The sequence below is a fragment of the Vulpes vulpes genome, chromosome 1 (assembly GCF_048418805.1).
Source record: "Vulpes vulpes isolate BD-2025 chromosome 1, VulVul3, whole genome shotgun sequence".
Lineage (NCBI taxonomy): Eukaryota > Metazoa > Chordata > Mammalia > Carnivora > Canidae > Vulpes > Vulpes vulpes.
The window spans coordinates 157,519,201-157,542,043 of NC_132780.1; positions in this window are offsets into that span (position 1 = coordinate 157,519,201).

Consider the following 22,843-nt stretch of genomic DNA (forward strand, 5'->3'; position numbering starts at 1 on the left):
TCATTTGGAAAAAAACTGAAGGATCACTAGGCAATATTGAAATACTTTTGTAGCTGTAAATCACAAATTTATAGTAGTATAAACCTGCACAGGTGCATTATTTTCCCAGTAGCCAAGATGAAAAATATACAATAAAAAATTAAGTAGTAAATGGGTTTAGAAAAACACAGTCACCAATTTATTTCCATGTTGAAATGCTAAGAAACAAATTTCATTTGCATTGAAGCAGAATTAGGTCTGTGTGACATTTTTAGACTAGCTGCAGATGTGAGCTCACATTACTGCATGGCTAATCCTGTGCTTCTCAGAATTCTCTGAGTCCCTAATTATTGTGCATTTATATTTTGTAAGAGAAAATCACTTGATAGTTGCATTTCTGTCTCCATAAAACTTAAATAAATAAAAATAGAAGCTAAAAAATCTCTATGAGGTCAATTTGCTTCTATACATGTTGAATACAAAAATGCTTTGGATTTTATTAGGAGAATGATTAATATAAACATCATATATAGATAAATTAGAATAAGGAACTATAATTTGGACTCAAAAGGTAATGCTATGTGACACAGTTTTTCACTTATAAAGACACAGTTAAAATTCTGTCCAAAGTAGCAAGTCAAAGGACATTCTGTTGATTTCTAAACACACACACACACACACACACACACACACTCATGCATACATGCATGCACACATGTATTTTCATATATGTGTAAGAGTTTAAATCAGGAATCATGATCATGCCACATGATATTGTCATCTTTTAGATTCGTAATTTTAATTTACCTGGGTGGCTCAGTGGTTGAGCATCTTGCCTTTGGCTCAGGTCATGATTCCAGGGTCCTGGGATCAAGTCCCACATCAGGTTCCCCGCGGGGAGCCTGCTTTTCCATCTGCTTATGTCTCTGCTTCTCTCTCTCAGTATCTCTCATGAATAAATAAATAAATAAATAAAATATGGACAACCCGGGTGGCTCAGCGGTTTAGCGCCTGCCTTCAGCCCAGGGCCTGATCCTGGAGGCCTGGGATCAAGTCCCACGTCATGTTCCCTACATGGAGCCTACTTCTCCCTCTGCCTATGTATCTGCCCCTCTCTCTCTGTCTCTCTCTCTCTCTCTCTCATGAATAATTAAATAAAAACTTTTAAAAATAAATAAATAAAATAAAATCTTAAAAAAAAACAATAAAATAAACTCGTGATACAAGAAGCCTAGATATCCAAGAAGCCTAGATGGAGCCATTCATAGCATTGTGCATAATTATAAACATAATACTACTTGGCAGCAATGCTATCAAGATAATATTTCACAGGAAAAACTACTGAGTAATTTCAGATCTTGTGAGCTATATTACTTTTGTTGTTAAGTTACTCTAAAAATAAAGATCAGCTTATATTAAATAGTTAATAAAACAGGTAACATTTCTTCTATTCACATTTAGAAATCATCTGTATATAAATAAAGAAAAAATTGGATATAACGTGCCTATTTCAGTGTTTGGATTATAGTAGACATCCAATAGAAGATGGCTCAGTGAGGATTAGAAGTAATGTATTTAACTTATTTGCCTTGTACTCAATACATAATATCATGAACTCTATAAGTGTTTGATGAATCTGTAGTTGATTCTACAAAACAGTGATCTTTTACACTTTTACCCCATTATGACTATGATTTCCACAATAAATAGTTTTTATTTTTTAAATTAAATATTATATCTGATAAAAAATGCAAAAATTAAAATTAGGAATGTAGGATATAGAATGAACAGATATAAAAATTCTAATGTTTTAAAAAAAATTCTAATGTTTTGTACCTGACCTCTGGAAAGTGACAGCATATTTTGAACACCACAGATTGGACTGAAATTGTAGGGGTTCGGCAAAATATGTGTTTAGAAATGTCAGTATAGCTATCAACATCATGGAAGATGAGAATTTTAACAGGGATTCCAGAAAAAGGGAAAATGGTAAATTTTAAAATCTAAGCTGTGGGAAAAGCAATGGAGAAGAGACACCAATTTAGGAAGAAGAATATTCAGAACACAGTTACTAACAGGACATGAGATTAAACAAAGAGATTTAGTGAAAAATGAGAGATCCTGAAGAACAGTAAAGTTTAAAGTGACAGAAGATATTTCAAAATAACTGCATTTTGTTAAGGAAAATAAAGGAGAGAAAGGTTTCCAGAATTTTTAGAGTTAGTATGGATATAAATTAGGAAGTGAGCTTACTAAATTTGATAATTACAATGCAGTTTCATTGATGTGATAGGAACAGAAAAATTAGAGTGAGATGGTGGGTTTACAGGAGTTAAGAGAAAAATCCAATGAAGGAACTCCTTGAAAAAAAAAAAAACAATGAAAGAAAGGAGAGTGAATAAAGAAGTCACCAAAGGGGACTTAAAAAATCTTATTTTAGACATCAATTCCTATAAAAAGCTTTGTTTGATCTCAAAATTCTAGGTTGGGTACCTCTCTCCACATGTGTCTTCACAACGTGGCATATCTTCAAGTTTCTTTTCACAGGAAATAGTGTGTAAAAATGTATTTTCATTGTATTCCCTAAAAAGCACTTTACTTCTCTCCTTCACCTTTATATTATTCTAAACAAAGAAAGTCAAGAATGGAGTAAATATCAGGAATGTGTAAGGGGTCAGTGATGCTAGAAGGTGGAATGAGCCACAAGATAGTGCATCACAAGGATGAGTAAGGAATGAAGAATGACAAAGAATTAGGCTTGGGGATGAAGTGAGGTCAGATCTTTTTTCCTGCTCATTTTCATTTACATATAAATGTATAATTTTATGATACTATTTTATCAGGCTGAAATGGCCAGGAATTAAATAGTCTGTCATTATCTTAAAACTATTTTTCTTTTTATTCTACGTGCTCAAAGAATTGGTTTCAGCACTTTTAAGTGGTTATTACTGAAGAATCCTTATAAGAAATAGTGTTTGTCTTCTGTGAATTGAAATAGGTTTTTTTGTAAGTAACCTAGACCAGAAAATATTTTTGCAGTAGCCTCATCATATCTGTGTGTGTGCCCATGTGTGTGTAGCCTTCAGTACAACCTAAGCAATCATAATATATTAGTATCACTATTTTAATTCCCATTTTGTAGGTGATTAAAAGAAAATTCAAATGATTACATCAAGGTCCATATTTATCTCACTGAAGATCATAAGTCCTATCTCTTGGCTGAGATCATATATTTTTCTAGAATGTTTTATATTTCAATGCAGAAAAAAATACATTTGAGGGAACATCTAAATTATACTGGTCATAATCTACTTAGTGTATAACGTCAGTATCTAAATTGGTAATAAGAATGAAAGAAAAATCAATATCTTGTAATTCAAGTTAAGAATGAATCATGTTTGGCAAATAATTTTATATACAATATGAAGGAATTATCACTTTAAATATGATCATTTTAATTACTATTATGAATTTTGTATTAACTTTCCTATAGCTTGTAAATTTTATCAAAGCATTTAATTTCATATATGATATTGTAAAAAGTATAGATTATTGTTGGCACATCAGAATACACACTAATGAATCAGAAGCTATTTACTAATACTACAATTTTTAAAAATATTCTTAACAATCTTACCATTATCGAGAAATTGAAAACACTAGTGTTAAGCAGAAAATGGTGATATAATAGCATCATACCTTCACCATTGTGATTATTTGCTTTTAGGAAACAGAAATGGTTTTATAAAATCAAGATTTAGAAAAATAATGCCTTATTTCAGACTTCCTTTTTCTCCTTATTTAATTCAGAATATTATTTTAAAGATTCTCAATCTCTTTTTTTTTTTTTTTCAAATCTGGTGAAACTACCGTTCCATTGTCTATACATTTTAGCTTCCAAAAAATTGTTAAAGAAATGCTTTTTGTTCTTGTTAAAATAAAAGAAACCTTTTATTGAAATTTACATGGCTAAAATATATGAAAACCCAGAGGCCATAATGTGGCTTAAAGCAAAAATGTTTTTGAGAGCTGAAATTCTTTTTCCCCTTTCAAGTACCAATCCTTGCTTTCTAAAATTTATTCCTTGACAATGTTAGATACCATAGAAGTGGTAGACTTTCTTACATCTTTTAGTAACTGCTACAGTTATAATTCTCCCTTGCTGATGATGTCTGGGAAAAATGATTTTTATGTGTTCTGATATCTCTGAAAGGACAACATTCTTTGAGGATCTATGTGTCAAAGCATGTAAGGAAATAGTAGCAATAGTGGACAATGCCAGTGACCTGGAAAGGGCCTTACCTTTCAGATCTAGAATGAAAAATGTAAAATCAAGATAATCTTGCTTGGAATATTCCTACTTTGTATGCTAAAATAAAACTTGTAAATTACAGTTTCTGATAGGCAAACCAGAATTACAGAATTTAGGATGTTTACGAAATTTGTCTTAAACTAACAAAGTGGTTCTATTTACAATATAATTTACTTGAAAAAAAAAAAAGTCAGAGACAAAACAAGATGACTCATACTTTAAATGGTTTAAAGAAATTAAAGGAAAGGTAAACTCCAGTCAAGAAAGAGGAAAATTAGGAACCACAAAGAAGCTGCTGGAAAAAAGGAACCCTAAGCTGAAAAGATATTGTGAAAATAAAAAGGAATTAAAACACAGACACAGCAAAGATAAAATAATACAGACAGCAAACTATTATATGACCCTAACATATACAAGACAAAGTGCTCTTTATTGAAAGTGACAAAAATTTAGAATAAATATCCTTGGATATGTTTAAATTTATGATCCTTCTTAAGATTTTGTTTTATTATTACTAAAGTTAAAAAAGAATAATTTAAGCATATATAATTTTTCATGTTTTTATATATTATATATATAAATTACATATATTTATACACACTTTGCATCTAACTTATCAAAAACTGAGGCATAAACTTATTTGCTTTATTACTCTCTTAATGTTCATAAGAACAACAATGCTGACTCCTATTTCATTTATGATATTACTAATTTGTATCTTCTCCCTTTTTTTCTCTGCTAGTGTCTACCAACTTTATTAGCCTTTCAGAGAATGAATTTCTGCTTTTGAGTTTCTCTGATGTTTTTCCTATTTTTAATTGCATTGAAAATAGGAAATTGAAATTGAAAAGACAGAAAATTGAAAATGCATTTAATTTTACTATTGTTCACGCTCATTTAGGTTAAAACTATTCTCCTTTATAAAGTATCTTTTTTTTCCTCTATTCTGATCTGTTGATCTGTGTATCTGTTTCTGCACTAGTACCATACTATTTTGATTACCACAGCTTTGTTAGATATAACACACACACACACACACACACACACACACACACACACACACACACACATATATATATATTGCATTTGTTTTTATTTAGATTCAATTTACCAACATATATCATAACACCCGGTGCTCTTCTCATCAAGTGCTCTCCTCAGTGCCCATCACCCAGTTACCCCATCTCCCTGAACACCTCTACTTCTGCAACTCCTTGTTTGTTTACCAGAGTTAGGAGTTTCTCATGGTTTGTCTCCCTCTCTAATTTTTTCCACTAGGTTCCCCTCCTTTACCTTATAATCCCTTTCACCATTTCTTATCTTCCACGTATGAGTGAAACTCTATGATGATTGTCCTTCTCCGATTGACTTATGTCACCCAGCATAATACCCTCCAGTTCTATCCATGTTGAAGAAAATTATGGTTATTTGTCTCTTCTGATAGCTGAGTAATATTCCATTGTATACATATACCACATCTTCTTTATCCATTCATCTGTCGAGGGCCATCATGGCTCCTTCCACACTGGCTATTGTGGACATAGCTGCTATGAACATTGGAGGGTCCCAGTGTTTCACTACATCTGTTTCTTTAGGGTAAATACCTAGTAGCACAATTGCTGGATCATAACATAGCTCTATTTTTAACTTTACAAGGAACCTCCATGCTCTTTTCCAGACTGGCTGTACCAGTTTGCATTCCCACCAACAGTACAAGAAAGGTCCCCTTCTCCACATTCTCTCCAAAAGTTGTTGTTTCCTGTCTTGTTCATTTTCACCATTCTCACTGGTGTGAGGTCATATCTCATTGTGGCTTTGATTGGTATTTCCCCAATGGCAAGTGATGCATAGCATTTTCTCATGTGCGTGTTGGCCATGTCTATGTCTTTGGAAAAATTTCTGCTCATGTCTTCTGTCCATTTCATTACTGGATTTTTTGTTTCCTGGATATTGAGTTTGATAAGTTCTTTATAGATCTTGGATATTAGCCCTTTATCTGATATGTCATTTGCAAATATCTTCTCTCATTCTGTAGGTTGTATTTTAGTTTTGTTGACTATTTCTTTTGCTGTGCAGAGCTTTTTATCCTGATTAAGTCCCAATACTTAATTTTTGTTTTTGTTTCCTTGCCTTCATAGATGTATTTGCAAGAAGTTGCTGTGGCCAAGTTCAAAAAGGTTGTTGCTGGTGTTCTCCTCTAGGATTTCGATGTTTCTTGTCTCACATTTAGGTCTTTCACCCATTTTGAATTTATCTTTGTGTATGGTGTAAGAGAATGGTCTAATTTCATTCTTCTGCACGTGACTGTCTAATTTTCCCAGCACCATTTATTGAAGAGACTGTCCTTTTTCCAGTGGATAATCTTTCCTTTTTTGTCAAATATTAGTTGACCATAGAGTTCAGGGCCCATTTCTGGGTTCTCTATTCTGTTCCATTGAAGTATGTGTCTGTTTTTGTGGCAGTAACACACTGTCTTGATGATCACAGTTTTGTAGTACAGCTTGTAATCCGGCATTGTGATACCCCTGGCATTGGTTTTCTTTTTCAGTATTCCCCTGGCTATTCAGGATCTTTTCTGATTCCACACAAATCTTAAGATTATTTGTTTCAACTCTTCTGAAGAAAGTCCATGGTATTTTGATAGGGATTGCATTGTACTTGTAAATTGCCCTGGGTAGCATAGACATTTTCACAATATTTTTTCTTCCAATCCATGAACATGAAATGTTTTTCCATCTCTTTGTAACTTCCTCAATTTCTTTCAGAAGTAGTATTTCTGCAGTATTTAGGGTATAGATCTTTTACCTCTTGGATTAGGTTTATTCCTAGGTCTCTTATGCTTTTGCGTGCAATTGTAAATGGAATTGATTCCTTAATTTCTCTTTTTTCAGTCTCATTGTTAGTGTATAGAAATGCCACTGATTTCTGGGCATTGATTTTGTATCCTGCCACACTTCCGAATTGCTGTATGAGTTCTAGCAGTCTTGGAGTGGAGTCTTTTGGGTTTTCTACATACAGTATAATGTCATCTGCAAAGAGGGAGTGTTTCACTTCTTTGAAATTTGAATGCCTTTTATTTCTTTTTTTTTTGTCTGCTTGCTGAGGCTAGGACTTTTAGTACTATGTTGAATAGCAGTGGTGAGAGTGGACATCCCTGTCATGTTCCTGATCTTAGGGGAAAGGCTCCCAGTGTTTCCCCATTGAGAATAATATTTGCTGTGGGCTTTCTGTAGATGGCTTTTAAGATGCTGAGGAATGTTCCCTCTATCCCTACACTGAAGGGTTGTGATCAGGAATGGATGCTATATTTTGTCAAATGCTTTCTCTGCATCTATTGAGAGGATCATATGGTTCTTGTTTTTTCTCTTGTTGCTTTGATCTATCACATTGATTGCTTTACGAGTCTTGAACCAGCCTTGCATCCCGGGGATAAATCCCACTTGGTCATAGTGAATAATCTTCTTAATGTACTGTTGGATCCTATTGGCTAGAATCTTGTTGAGAAATTTTGCATCTGTGTTTGTCAAGGATATTGGTCTATAATTCTCCTTTTTTGGGGGGCGGTCTTTGTCTGGCTTTAGAATTAAGGTGATGTTGGCCTCATAAAATGAGTTTGGAAATATTCCCTCCCTTTCTATCCTTGAAAACATCTTTAGTAGAATAGGTATTATTTATTCTTTAAACATTTGATAGAATTCCCCTGGGAAGTCATCTGGCCCTGGCCTTTTGTGTCTTGGGAGGTTTTTGATGACTGCTTCAATTTCCTCCCCGGTTATCAGCCTGTTCAGGTTTTCTATTTCTTTCTGTTCCAGTTTTGGTAATTTGTGGTTTTCCAGAAATGCATCCATTTCTTTTAAATTCCCTAATTTATTGGTGTATAGCTGCTCATAATACTTTTTAAAAACCGTTTGCATTTCCTTGGTATTGGTTGTGATCTCTCCTCTTTCATTCGTGATTTTATTAATAGTAGTCTATTTTTTTTCTTTTTAATAAGGCTGGCTAGGGGTTTATTTATCTTAATTCTTTCAAAGAACCAGCTTCTGCTTTTGTTGATCTGTTCTACAGTTCTTGTCTCTATTTTATTGAGTTCTGCTCGAATCTTTATTATCTCTCTTCTCCTTGGTGTAGGCTTTACTTGCTATTCTTTCTCCAATTTCTTTAGGTGTGAGGTTAGCTTGTGTATTTGAATTTTTTACATTTTTTTTAGGGAGGCTTGTATTGCAATGTATTTCCCTCTTAGGAACACTTTTGATGTATCCCAAATATTTTTAATGGTTTTATCTTCATTTTCATTAGTTTCCATGATTCTTTTTATTCTTCTGTATTTTTCTGATTGACTCATTCATCTTTTAATAGGATGCTCTTTAACCTACATTGTGTTTGTTTCTTCCAAATATTTTTTTTGTGATTGAGTTCCAGTTTCACAGCATTGTGGTCTGAAAATATGTAGGGGTAATCTCAATCTTTTGCTCTGAGACTTTTGCTTTTGAGACTGGTTTGTGACCCAATATGTGGTGAATTCTAGAGAAAGTTCCATGTGTACTTGAGATGAATGTGTATTCATTTGCATTTGGATGGAAAATTTTGTGTGTATATATATGTATATATATATATATATATATATATATATATATATATATATATCTGTGAAATCTATTTGGTCCAGTGTGTCATTTATGGCCCTTGTTTCTTTGGTGATGTTCTGCTTAGAATATCTGTCATTTGCAGAAAGTGCCATGTCGAAATCTCCTACTATTAGTGTATTATTTAAGTACCTCTTTTCTTTGGTTATTAATTGATTGATATACTTGACGGCTCCCACATTAGGGGCATAAATGTTCATGATCGTTAGGTATTCTTGTTGGACAGACCCTTTAAGTATGATCTAGTGTCCCTCTTCATCTCTTACTACAGTCTTTGGTATAAACTCTAATTTACCTGTTATGAGGATTGCTACCCCAGGTGTTTTTTTTTTTTTTTTTTTGTGACTATTTGAATGGTAAATGTTTCTCCACCTCTTCATTTTCAGGCTGGAGTGTCCTTAGGTCTGAAATGAGTCTCTGGTAGACAGTATATAGATGGGTCTTGCTTTTTTATCCAGTTCAGTACCCTGTGTTTTTGATGGAATCATTTAGCCCATTCATGTTCAGAGTAACTATTGAAAGATATGAATTTAGTGTCATCATATTACCTATTCAGTCCCTGTTTTTGTGGATTGTTTCTTTGGGATTCCTCTTTCTTTTGCAGGGTCCCTCTTAATATTTCTTGTAGAGCTGGCATGGTGGTCACATATTCTTTCAGTTTCTGCCTATCTTGGAAGCTCTTTATCTCTCCTTCTATTCTGAATGAGAGCCTTGCTGGATACAGTATTCTTGGCTGCATGTTCTTCTCATTTAGGACCCTGAATGTATCCTGCCAGCCCTTTATGGCCTGCCAGGTCTCTGTGGAGAGGTCTGCTGTTAATCTGATATTTCTCCCCATATAATTTAAGAATCTCTTGTCTCAAGCTGCTTTTTGAATTTTCTCTTTATCTTTGAAATTTGCAAGTTTCCCTATTAACTGTCGAGGTGTTGAACAGTTTTACTGATTTTTTTTTGGGGGGGGGTCCTCTAGTTTTTGGATCTGAATGCCTGTTTTTTTTCCCATATTAGGGAATTTCTCAGCTAGGATTTATTCAACTATACTTTGTGGTCCTCTCTCTCTCTCTTTCTCTCTCTCTCTTCTGGAATACCAATTAGATGTATATTCTTCTTTCTCAAGCTATCAGTTATTTCCCTAAGCCTTTCCTCAGGGCTCTTAATTGTTTTTCTCTTTTTTCCTCAGCTTCCTTCTTTTTCATCAACTTGTCTTTTATGTCATTCATTCTCTCTTCCACCTCAGTAACACTATCAGTTAGATCAACCAGTTTGGATTGCATCTCATTTATTCTATTTTTAATTTTGGCTTGATTAGATCTCAATTCTGCAGTAATGAGATCTCTAGAGTCCTTTATGCTTTTTTCCAGAGCCACTAATAGCTTTATAATTGTACTTTTGAATTGATTTTCTGACATTGTATTTAAATCCAAATTCTGTATCTCTGTGGCAGAGATTATTGTATCCTGTTCTTTTTTTTTTTTTTTTTTTTTTTTTGGTGGTGAATTCTTTCTTCAATCATTTTGTCTAGTACAGACAGGCTGTATGAGTGAGCTGAGTCAAAAATATCAACCACAACATAAGTAAAATACACCCTATATGATTCCAAAGAGGTCAGAGACCATAAAATAAAAGAAAAAGAACAGAACAATATAAAACAGAAGGACCACTAAAGTGAATAAAAAATTAAAACAAAGTGGTAAAATTAAAAAGCCAAAAACAAAGCCAAAAGAAAAGTAAAGAAAAGAGAGAAAGAAAGGGAGGGATGGTGGTGGTGAAGAAGTGGTAGTAGAGAGAGAATGTCATCTACCTGAGGAGTCCTAGAGAGTGATCCTCTTGGTTTGGAGCATATTTTGTTCTGTATATTAGAGGATGTTCAATCCCAAATTTATATAAACCATCAATACTTACATACTGACCCAATATTGACCATAAAAACATAAACAAGATAAAAGAGGGGGGTAGAGTGGGGAGGAAGAGGGAATATAATCTCACAGAATGAAACAACACGATGTTCCACTTGGTTCTGGGTGTATTTTGGTTGTGTGTTAGATGGTACTAACTTCCACCATTGTAAAACAAAACGAAGCAGAAAAACCTAAAACCAAAAAACAAATATTCATATCTTGTATATATACCAAAACTAAATTAAAGACATTGAAGTGAATCCAGAAGTGAAAAATATATCTAAGACATATAATTGTAGAAACATGAAAGCCAAAAAGGAAAAAAAAAAAAAAACTTAAAAATGAAGAATTGGTAAATATTGTAGTTAAAGTGGGAAAAGAGAAAAAATATTGGAAATTTTTAGTCTGATATAAAAATGAGTCATAATGGAAAAAAGAAGATAAAAGAAAAAAAAAGATAAAAGAACCCTCTAGTTCTGTATACTATTTTCCCTCAGTCCTGGATCTTTCCAGTGCTGCTTGTTCAGTAAACTTGCTTTTCCTTTGATCTTCCAGTAGTTCTTCCTAGAGAGGGGGCTGTTGTGCTGATTTTTAGGTCTGTGCCTAGGCGGGGATGCCCCACGTCCTGCCAGATGCTGGGCTCAGTATGAGCTATTTATCTTGTGAGGCCTTTGTTCCCTAGTGGCCCTGCCTCTCTCAGACAGAAGGTGAAACAAAGAGAAAAGAAAATGGCAGTGGCCAGATTTCCAACTCTAGAGTCGAGCTCCCTGAGAGGAACTACACAGAGTCTTCCAGTCCACACTGGCCTAGATGCTCCTGGGGGCAGGAGCGTGTGCACTGATCTGCCCAGCTTGTCGTGTGCCCAGTGGCAGGAGAGTTCTTGCTTTCCTGCACCCTCCTCACTTCTACCTGTTCCGGGAGGAACTGAGGATAGTCAGCTTTGTCTGCTTGGGCACCCAGGAACCCAGTCCCTGTGCTGCTGGAACTGCACTCCTGAGGACTTCCTCTCCTGAAGGGAATGCAGGAAAGCCCCCTTGGTCCTTTGCCAAACTCTAGTGTAAAGGCTGCTCTGGAACAAGCCTAACTGACTGGCTTCTCCCAAATGCCACAGAGGGCTGTGGGATTCTAGCCCTTTACTGAGATCAGACTATGGTTTGAGGTGAACTTTCCCCTGGCGCCCCTCCTTTTATAGTGACTCCGGGAATCTTGAGATTTTACTTCCCCTCCTGCGATTCTGCCCAATTTCTCTGCTGAGCACTTTTCCCTCTGGGAATACTCCAGTGAGGCTTTTTAAAGTTCCTGTTTCTCCAGGGTTAGGCTTTATGCCCCAGAGGCTTTCATGCCCCACTTTAGCCTTGCTGGTCACAGTTCTCCTCCCCCACTTTATTCTATTTATTTATTTATTTATTTATTTATTTATTTATTTATTTATTTTTGCCTTCCTACCTTGTTAGAAGTGAAAACTTTTCTCTCTGAAGCATTCCAGCTGTTCTCTCTTTAAATCTCAGGTCAAATTCATAGGTGTTCAGGATGTTTTGAAAGTTATCTAAGTAAGTTTGTGGGACCAGATGAGTTGAGACCCCTACTCTTCCACCATTTGCCCAGGTCTGCCTTATGAAGTATTTCAAGATGGAATCTTAACGTATTGATTGTAGATCCTTCTTTTTTATCTATATTCATTTTATGCTGTACATTTTCCTCTCTGCACTGCTTTCAATGCATCTTTGATAAGTTGCACTTCCATTTTCATTTAGTTCAAAATATTTTAAATTACTCTTGAGACCTCTTTGACCAATATGTTAAAAGTGAATTGTTAATTTATAAGTATTTGCACATTTTCTAGCTATCTTTCTGGTATTGAATTTTAGTTCTACTGTGGCCTGAGAATATACTTTGTATGATTTCATTTCTTTAATTTGTTCAGGTGTGTTTTATAACCTAGAATGTGAATTCTCCATGTATACTCAAGAAGAATATGCCTTTTCCTATTGTTGGTTGAGATATTCTGTAAATGTCAATTAGATCAAGCTTATTAATATTCTGAAGTGGTCAGCCACATAGATCAGTGAGACAGAGTTGAAAACCCAGTAATGGACCCGCAACTATATGTTTTTTACAAAGCAGAAAAAAATATCCAATGGAAAAATGATAGTCTTTCCAACCAATGTTGGGAAAACTGGACAGCCACATGTAGAAGTTGAAACTGGGAGCACTTTCTTTCACATACACAAAAATAAATTCAAAATAGATAGAAGACTTAAATGTGAGACAGAAAACCATCAAAATACTAGAAAAGAAGACAAGCAGCAACCTCATTGACCTCAGCCACAGCAGTTTCTTACTAGCCTTGTCACTGGAGACAAGGCAAACAAAAGCAAAACTGAACTATTGAGATTTCATCAAGATAAAAGCTTCTGCACAATAAAGGAAATGATAAAACTGAAAGGCAGCCTACAGAATGGGAGAAGATATTTGCAAATTACATATCTGATAAAGGGTTAGTATCCAAAATTTGTAAAGAACTTATCAAACTCAACACCCAAAAAACAAATAATTCAGTTAAGAAACGACCATGAATAGGCATTTTTCCAAAGAAGACATCCAGATGACTAACAGACATATGGAAAGATACTCAACATTACTCATCATCAGAGAAATACAAATCAAAACTGCTATGAGATACAACCTCATATATGTCAGAATGGCTAAAATTAATAACAGAAGAAAAAGTAGATGTTGGCACAAATGTGGAGAAAAGGAACCCCTCCTACACTGTTGGTGGGAATGCAAAGGGAAAGCAGTGTGGAAGGTCCTCAAAAAGTTAAAAATAGAACTACCCTATGACCCAGCAATTGCACTACTAGGTATTTATCCAAAGAATACAAGCATACTGATTCAAAGGGGCACATGCACCTTGATATTTATAGCGGCATTATTCAAGAGCCAGAGTATGGAAAAAGCCCAAATATCCATTGACTGATGAATGGGAATAGAGATCTTTCACATCTTTGGTTAAGATTTATTCCCAGGTTTCTTCTTATTTTTGGTGTAATTGTAAATGGGATCATTTCCTTAATTTCTCTTTCTGTTTCTTATTATTATAGAAAAATGCCCTGGATTTTTGCACAAAAATTTTGTGTCCTGTAACTACTGAATTTTTCTATCAGTTCTAGTGGTTTTTGGGTGGAGTCTTTTGTGTTTTCTACATAGTGTACCATGCCATCTGCAAATTGTGAAAATAACTTCTTCCTTGCTGATTTGGATGATTTTTTAGTTTGTGTGTGTCTGGTTGTTGTCTGACTGCTGAGGCTAGGACTTCCAGTATTATGTTAAATAACAATGGTGAGAGTAGAAATCCTTGTCTTGTTCCTGACCATAGAGGTAAAGCTCTCAGTTTTTCCTCATTGAAGATGATATTATCTATGGGTACTTTGTATATGGCCTTTATGATGTTAAGGTATGGTCCCCCTCAACCTACTTTGTTGAGGGTTTGAACCCTCAGTGGGTGCTGTACTTAGTCAAATGTTTTTTCTGCATCTATTGAGAAGATCATATGGTTTTTATCCTTTCTTTTACTCATGTGGTATATCACATTGATTGATTTGTAAATATTGAACCACCCTTACAGCCCAGGAATAAATCTCACTTGATCATGGTGAACAATTCTTCTAAGGTACTGTTGAATTTGATATGCTAGTCCCTTGTTGAGAAATTTTGCATTCATATTCATCAGGCATATTGACATACATTTCTCCTTTTTAGCAGAGTCTTTGGTTTTAGAATCAATGTAATACTGGCCTCATAGAATGAGTTCGGAAGTTTTCTTCCCATTTCTAATTTTTGGAACAGTTTTGGAAGAATAGGTACTAACTCCTCAGGTAGAATTCTCCTGGGGAACCATCTAGCCTATGAACTTTTGTTTTTTGGGGAATTTTTTGATTACTGATTCAATTTCTTTGCTGGTCATGGTTCTATTTAAATTTTCTCTTCCTTCCTGTTTCAGTTTTGGTAGTTTATGTATTTCTGGAAATCTATCCATTTCTTCCAGATTCCCCAATTTGTTGGCATATAGCTTTTCATCATATTCTCTTATAATTGTTTGTATTTCTATAGTGTTGGTTGTGATCTCTCTTCTTTCATTGGTGATTTTATATATTTGGTTCCTAACTCTTCTTTTTGATAAGTCTAACTAGAGGTTAATCAATTTTATTAGAGCTTTAAAAGAACCAGCTCCTAGTTTCATTAATCTGTTCTATTGGTTTCTTTGCTGATTTGTTCTTACATCATTTATTTCTGCTCAAATCTTTATTATTTCCCCTCTTCTGCTGGCTTAAGCCTTTATTTGCTGTTCTTTTTCTGATGCCTTTATGTAAGGTTAGCTTTTCAACTTCCTACTTATTGAGGTAGGTCTGTATTGGTACATACTTCCCTTTTAGGACTACTTTTGCTGCATCCCAAAGGGTTTGGACTGTCATGTTTTCATTTTCATTTGCTTCCTTGTATTGTTTTTTTAAGTTTCTTCCTTAATTTCCCAGTTAACCCATTCATTCTTGAGTGAGATGTTCTTTAAGCTTCATTTATTTGTGGTCTTTCCAAATTCTTCTGGTTGACTTCATTTCATAGCCTTATGGTCTGAAAATATGCATGGTATGATCTCAATCTTTTTGTATTTGTTGGGGGCTGATTTTTGACCCATTATTTGATGTATTTTGGAGAATGTCCCATGTGTACTTGAAAAGAATCTGTACTCTGCTGTTTTAGGATGAAATATTCTGAATAGATCTGTTAAGTCCATCTGGTCCAGTGTGTCATTCAAAGCCATTGTTTCCTTGTTGATATTCTGCTTAGATGATCTGTCCATTAATGTGAGTGGGGAGTTAAATTCCCCTGCTATTATTGCATTATTATCAATTAATTTCTTTACATTTGTCATTAATTATTTTATATGTTTGGGTGCTCTAAAGTTGGGGCAAAAATATTTACAATTGTTAGATCTTCCTGTTGAATAGACCCTTTATTATGATACAGTGTGCTTCTTCATCTCTTATTACAGTCTTTGGTTTAAAATATAGTTAGTCTGATATAATAATGAATATTCCAGCTTTCTTTTGATGTTCATTACCATGATAAATGGTTTTCCATTCCTCACTTTCAGTCTATAGGTGTCTTTAGGTCTAAAATGAGCCTCTTGTAGGCAGCATATAGATAGGTCCTATTTTTTTTATCCATTCTAATACCCTATGAATTTTGATTGGAGTTTTTAGTTCATTTACATTCAGAGTGATTATAGATCATTAAGAATTTAGTGCCATTTTATAGTTGTAAAGTCATTGTTTCTATAGATATTTTCTGTTCCTTTCTAGTCTTTATTGCTTTTGCTCTTTCCTATTCAGAGAGTCTCTTTTAACATTTCTTGAAGGGTTGCTTTAGTAGTCACAAACTACTTGAGTTTGTGTTTAGGAAACTTTATCTCTTCTATTCTGAATGACAGGCTAGCTGAATAAAGGATTCTTCGCTGAATATTCTTCTCATTCAGCATGTTGAATATATTATACCACTTTCTTCCTCCCAAGTTTCTGTGGATATGTCTGCTACTAACCTTATCAGTCTTCCTTTGTAAGTTAGAGATATCTTTCCTGCTTTTAATATTTTTTCCTTATCTCTATATTTTTCAAGTTTTACTACAATATGTCTTCGTGTTTGCCTGCTTTTGTCGATTTTGATGGGAGTTCTCTATGCCTCTTGACTTTGGATGTCTGTTTCCATCTCCAGATTAGGGAAGTTTTCAGCTACATTTTCTTCAAATAAATCTATTGTCTTCCCCTCTCTTCTTCTGGGACTCCTATGATATGAATGTTATTATACTTTATGGAGTTGTTGAGTTCCCTAACTCTATATTCATGATCCAGTATTTTTCTTTCCCTCTTCTTTTTTAGCTTAATTTTTGTCCATAATTTTATCTCTATATCACTTATTTGTTCCTTTGATTCTTCCATCTTTGTGGTCATTACATCCAGTCAGTTTTGCATCTTGGTTATAACACTATATTTCAGCCTGACTACTTTTTAGGTCTTTTATTTCTTTGGTAAATGACACCCTGGAGTCTTCTATTCTTTTCTTAAGCCCAGCTACTATCCTTAGGTTTGTAATTTTAAATTATTTTTCAAGCATATTACTTATATCTGTTTCAATTAGATCTCTGGCCATGACCTTTTCTTGTTCTTTCCTTTGGGATGAATTCCTCTATCTTGGCATTTTTATCTAGATCTCTGCCTTCTATGTGTTAGAAAAGCCTGTTATATTTCCTGATCCTGAGAGTTATGACCATATGAAGAAGAGGTCATATGCTGTTCTGAGTCTGGTGCTTCAGAAAGTGTTTCTGGTGTATGCTGTGTGCACTCTGCTGTTGTATTTTGGCTATTCTTCCCCTCCAGTCGGTCTTCTGCAGAGTTTCTCCTTGCCTGTGGTGAGGAGTGAGTATTTGGACCTTGTCCATTGTGTGGTAAGTTTTAAGTAAGTGTGTTTTGGTTGGCTTGTTTTAAAAAAGCTCTATCTTGTTTCCACTAGACCTGAAGCTAGCTTTGCAGCCCTTTATGATGAGTATACTTGGTGCCTGCAGGGGGCTTGTGCTGGACTTCTGAAGGAGGAGCCCACTGCTGCTCTGAATCACAGGCACATTTGCACCAGTAAGGAAGCACATGCAGAGCACAGGGGGGCATGGCTTGGTGTAGTCAGCTCAGGCCTCTATTGTGGGCACTGTGCTGCTCACTGAAGTCCATCTATACTGACAGGTGGGGATAAAAAATGGTGTCAGCTAGCTCTTTCCTCTCTGAAAAGGGGAGTTCATGTCCACTGCTGTTCAAGAAGCCCTCACAGAAGAGTAATCCCTTGTATATCCCAGGCATCACTCAGATCCCTGCCTAAGTCTGAGCCATTTGCCTACCTGGTGGCACAGTGCTCTTATGTCTTATCTCAGACATGCTGAATGGGTTTCAAATATCCAAATTTTAGGGACCCAGTGCAGCATGGACCCATGCTGATCCTCTGAGGGAGGAATTTGTCATATGTGACCAGTGCAGGTTTTTCCTAGAAAGGTAGGTGCAAGAATGCACAGTAGCTTGGAATTTATGGTATAGTATAGCAAAAAGCCCATCTCTAGGTTACTCGCCCTCAGCAGCTGCATCTGCTCCTATGCTAATGAATAGGGCAGCAAAATGGCACCCACTGGCCTTTTGTCCCCAGAAAAGCAGTGCCATTTCTCCCAAATGCACTCCAAGAAGGGGAACTCTCTCTCTCAGTGCAATGCAGGGGATCCTCAGACCACACTGTCCTCTCCCAGGCCTCTGCCTTCCTTCACAGGAGCATAGCTACATCTGTCAATCTCCACCAGGTGGTGACATGTTACCCACATGTTCTTACATTATTTCTTTCTTTTCCATTAAAGCATTTAACATATTATTCATAGCTATTTTAAATTATCTGTAGAATTATACTGTCTGTGTCATATCAGAGTTTGAATCTGATGCTTGCTTTGTCTCTTCAGTCTGTGTTTTATACTTGCCTTTTGGAAGGCCTTGTGATTTTTATTGAAACCCAAACATATTGTTATTGGATAATAATAACTGAAGTAAATGGGCCTTCAGTGCAGCAATCTTTGTATATCTGGCTAGGACTTGGGCTTTATTTAGTGTTTGCTGCACCTAAAGGTACAAACAGGTTCAAATTCCTTTAGTGTATTTTTGTCTTCCCTCTTGACTTTGGATTATCCTAAGTATTCCTTACAGAGAATGTTTGATTCTGCAGCTATTTCAGATGTCATCTACTATTTATATTGAAGGCCTGTTGGTTTGGTGTTAGTAGTGTGTAAGGGAGCACAAGCATTCTATAATATTCCAGTTAAATCTTAGTATTTTATCGAGTCTATTACTTAATCTGCAGCCTTGACGAAGGATTCTCCTTATACAATTTGCTCCTCTTAAGTGAAAAACAGAGACTAGAGGGTGCTGAAATGTGAGGGCTCTCTTTTCCCATAGTTGTGAAACAAGACTTTGGTAAAACTTTCCCCTGGAAACTAGGCTTTGGCCATTGCAAGAGCCTGGGTTTATTTAAAAAAGATTAGTCTTCCCCTCCCAAGGGATCATTGTCTGTTATTTATAGTAAAAACTTGGTAGATATGTTGAAGGTAAAACCCATGAAAATGTGGGGGCCTACCTAAGACTGTAGCTTCCAGGAGTTTCTTCTTCTCATACTAATCCACGCTTAGCCTTTAGCAATTAATTAAAATTGCATTTAAAGTTCCTATCAGGGTGCCTGGTGGCTTAGTTAAGTGTCTGCCCTAGCTCAGGTCATGACATTGGGGTCCTGGGATCAAGCCCCACATTGGGCTCCTTGCTTGGTAAGGAGTCCACTTCTCTTCCTTCTGTCCCTTCTCCTGCTCCTGCTCTCTCTCTCTCAGATAAATAAATAAATAAAATCTTAAAAAAAAAAACAACAACAAAGTTCTCATGTATATGTGTATATGTTCCTATGTGTATGCCTCCAGTGGTTTAGGCTCTATGTGAGAGGATTCTTCTATGATTCTCTTTATTTATCTATCCATATCTTTTGATTTCAGGGTGGCAGTTTCCACTGCAACCTCAGTTTACTGATAAGTCCGAAAAGTCATTGATTTTCATTTGACTCAGTTTTATCTTGATGTAAGGATGGGAATGGCAATTTCCAAGTTCTTCATATATGCCAGGGTTGTAACTCAAAGTTTACGTTGAATTCTACTGATTTTTTTTTTACTAGATTTTCAGATATGCTAGTGATTGTCTACCATCTAAGATAAGGGTTCGTATACTTCCAATATGAGTAGCTCTACTGTATAATATTTCATTCTATGGATATAGCACAATTTGGTTATCCATTAAGCTGTTGATGAGCATTGGTATTGTTTCCAGGTGCTGTCTATTACAAATTAAGCTGCATTAAACATTCAAGTACAAGTCTTTGTATGGAGATCTATCTATCTATCGTCTATCTATATATATTTATATATTTGATTGATCGTATCTGAATACCTAGTAGTGAAATGGATGAGTCATATGGTGGGTGAATTTTTAAATTTTAAAAGACTGTCAATTTTTTTTCCAAAATTGTTTTATCATCATACATTTCCATTAGCAGTTTTTGAGGTTCCAGTTTCTCCAAATCATCTTCAACATTTGGTATGGGAAGTCTTTAATTTTAGTAGTTCTAACACATATCTTAAGTTATTTAATGTAATTACTAATGATCTTGAGCATCTTTTCAAAGTTTGTCACCTACATATGTTATTTAAAATATCTGTTCACATTTTTTGCCTACTCTTAACAGGGCTGTTTGTTTTCCTATAATTGAATTTTGAGACTGGTTTACATTTTGGAGATACAAGTCCTCTGCCAGATATATGATGTACAAGTATTTTCTCTCAGCCTGTGGTTTAAATTTTCATTCTCTCAGAGTATCTTTTACAAAGCACATCTTAATTTGATGATGCTCAATTTATCAATTTTTCTCAAAGCTCTTGAACTAAATATAAACCTGCTATCAATGTGGAGAAATACAATAAATAATCATTTTTTTGTTTTTATGTGTTTGTTTTCATTTTTTGCTTGTTTCCCCTTGCAGAATTCTATCTTCAATCTCTATAATCTGGACTGACTTCTTTCCAGATGGAAACCCAGCTGTCTTCCTGGAACTTCCTACTGGTATCATCCTGCCTATTCCTTTTGCCTCAATTCTCAGTTGGATCCTTGTTTCCTGGACCACATGTATTAGTTCTCTATATAAGCCCTTATTTTGGTGGAGAACATTTTCCAATAGGCCTCTCAGCAACACTGAATGGAAGACACATTTTGAAACCTCAATTATCAGAAAATAACATTGGAGCCACACTTAAAAAATACCTCATATGATCTCCTATTAGAGTCACATTTTTTTCTTCTTCTGTTTGGTTGATTTGTTTGTTTGTTTTTGACTGAGTATAGAGTGCTGGATTGAGGATAATTTTCCTTAAGGAAAGGCATTACTTCATTACCTTTTTTTTTTAATAAAATAAGCAATTCTTATTTTTTATCCTTTGTATATAACATTTCCCTTGGTTTTTCTCTCACAAACCTTTATCGCTGATGTCCTAAAATTTTCATGATTAAGACTTGAAATATGTCATCTGTCATTCATTTAGGTGTACCAAAAGAAGGTGTGTGTGTATTGTTGGTGTTGTTAATTTAGAGGCTTATGTCCTTTAATTGTAAAATAGTATTCCTCAAATAAATTATTTTACTTAGTGGTTTCTTTATTCTAGATGTAGGACTTCATCCCAGGACCCCCAGGATCATGACCAGAGCCAAAAGCAGACGCTCAACCAATGAACCACTCAGGTGCCCCAACAATACTTTAAAACTTTTTTTTTTTTTTTTTTTGTAAGAGACAATTTCTTAGCAATTCCTTGAGGCTTGTTTTTAAGTTCTTATCTAAAGACTACAATTGCATTCTGGTGGTCCTGCATGGAAGTTGACAAACAGAAAAAAGACTATGCTTCTTTTGTTGTTGTTGTTGTTTTATAATAAAAATACATTAGGCATGACATTACTTAAAGGAGCTGTAAGAAAACAACACATGTGCTTATTTTCCTACTAATGGTATATGATATATATTTTTTAAAGATTTTATGTATTTATTCACAAGAGACACAGAGAGAGAGAGAGGCAGAGACGCAGTCAAAGGGAGAAGCCGACTCCATGCAGGGAGCCTGACGTGGGACTCTGTCCCGGATCCCGGGATCATGCGCTGAGCCAAAGGCAGACGCTCAACTGCTGTGCCACCCAGAAATCCCGGTGTATGATATTTTTATCTACTAAAGAAATGCATCCCTCTATCTACCATATAGATAATTCTATTTTAAACCAGAGAAAACTATTAATTAAAATTACTAACTTCTTAATGCCTGCTTATTGTGTGTGTGTGTGATAGTTGCAGTTGTGCTATATATTCAGAATACTTTAATGAGACAAAACTGACAAGTGCTCCTTACAAATAAGGGTACTCTCATGGGATGGAAAGAATATTATTCTTAGAGTACAAAAAAATCAGACTTAAATCTTCATCATTCTGTGACCTAGAATGATACCATCTTCTAAAGTAGATTAGCCACATTGTTTTAAACTGTTATTTCAGCCTTCTGAAGTTTTTTTTTTTTTTTTTTCCAATCTAAAGATAAGCAAAATTGGTCTCAGAAAGATCAAATAACTCATCTAACTTCAGATAGTTTGTAGGTGATAAACTGAGGGTCCAGAACCACTCTCATATACCAGTTACCACTATTTCTGTGAAATTTCTAACATCCCCTGACACACTTAGATTACTACCTATAATTATTCATTATGCCTTACAGATACATTTACAGATACAAATATGAGGAAATATGTTGCGAAGTAATTTTAATTATTTAATTCAATCTTTATTCAATATTCTAAACTCTCCCGGAAGATATATACATGTAATACATTCCCACCTATTATGGCTGAAACATATTTCCAGAATGACAACTATAGGAAAAGAAGGAAAAGAAAGAAAAGAAAAGAAAAGAAAAGAAAAGAAAAGAAAAGAAAAGAAAAGAAAAGAAAAGAAAGAAAAGAAAAGAAAAAAAAAGAAAAGAAAAGAAAAGAAAGAAAAAAGAAGAAAGGAAGGAAGGAAAGAAGTGAGGAAGAAAGGGGAATTAAAGAAGAAAGAAAGTTCAAAGCATAAGGATGCTGGAGCCATTAAATGAGGTGATATATATGAAAACCCCAAGCACAATTTTGGCATATACTATATTCTTAGTTAAAGTTTGTTAAGATGTGACAGATTGACTCTATCCTGGCTACAAATGTGAGGAAATCTATTTATAGGCCTATATATTCTATATGTGACAACACATATTTCTAATGTAAATGTATCTACTTCTAAGGAAATAGGCCTGTGGTTAGGCAAAGGTCCCTGCTTATCTC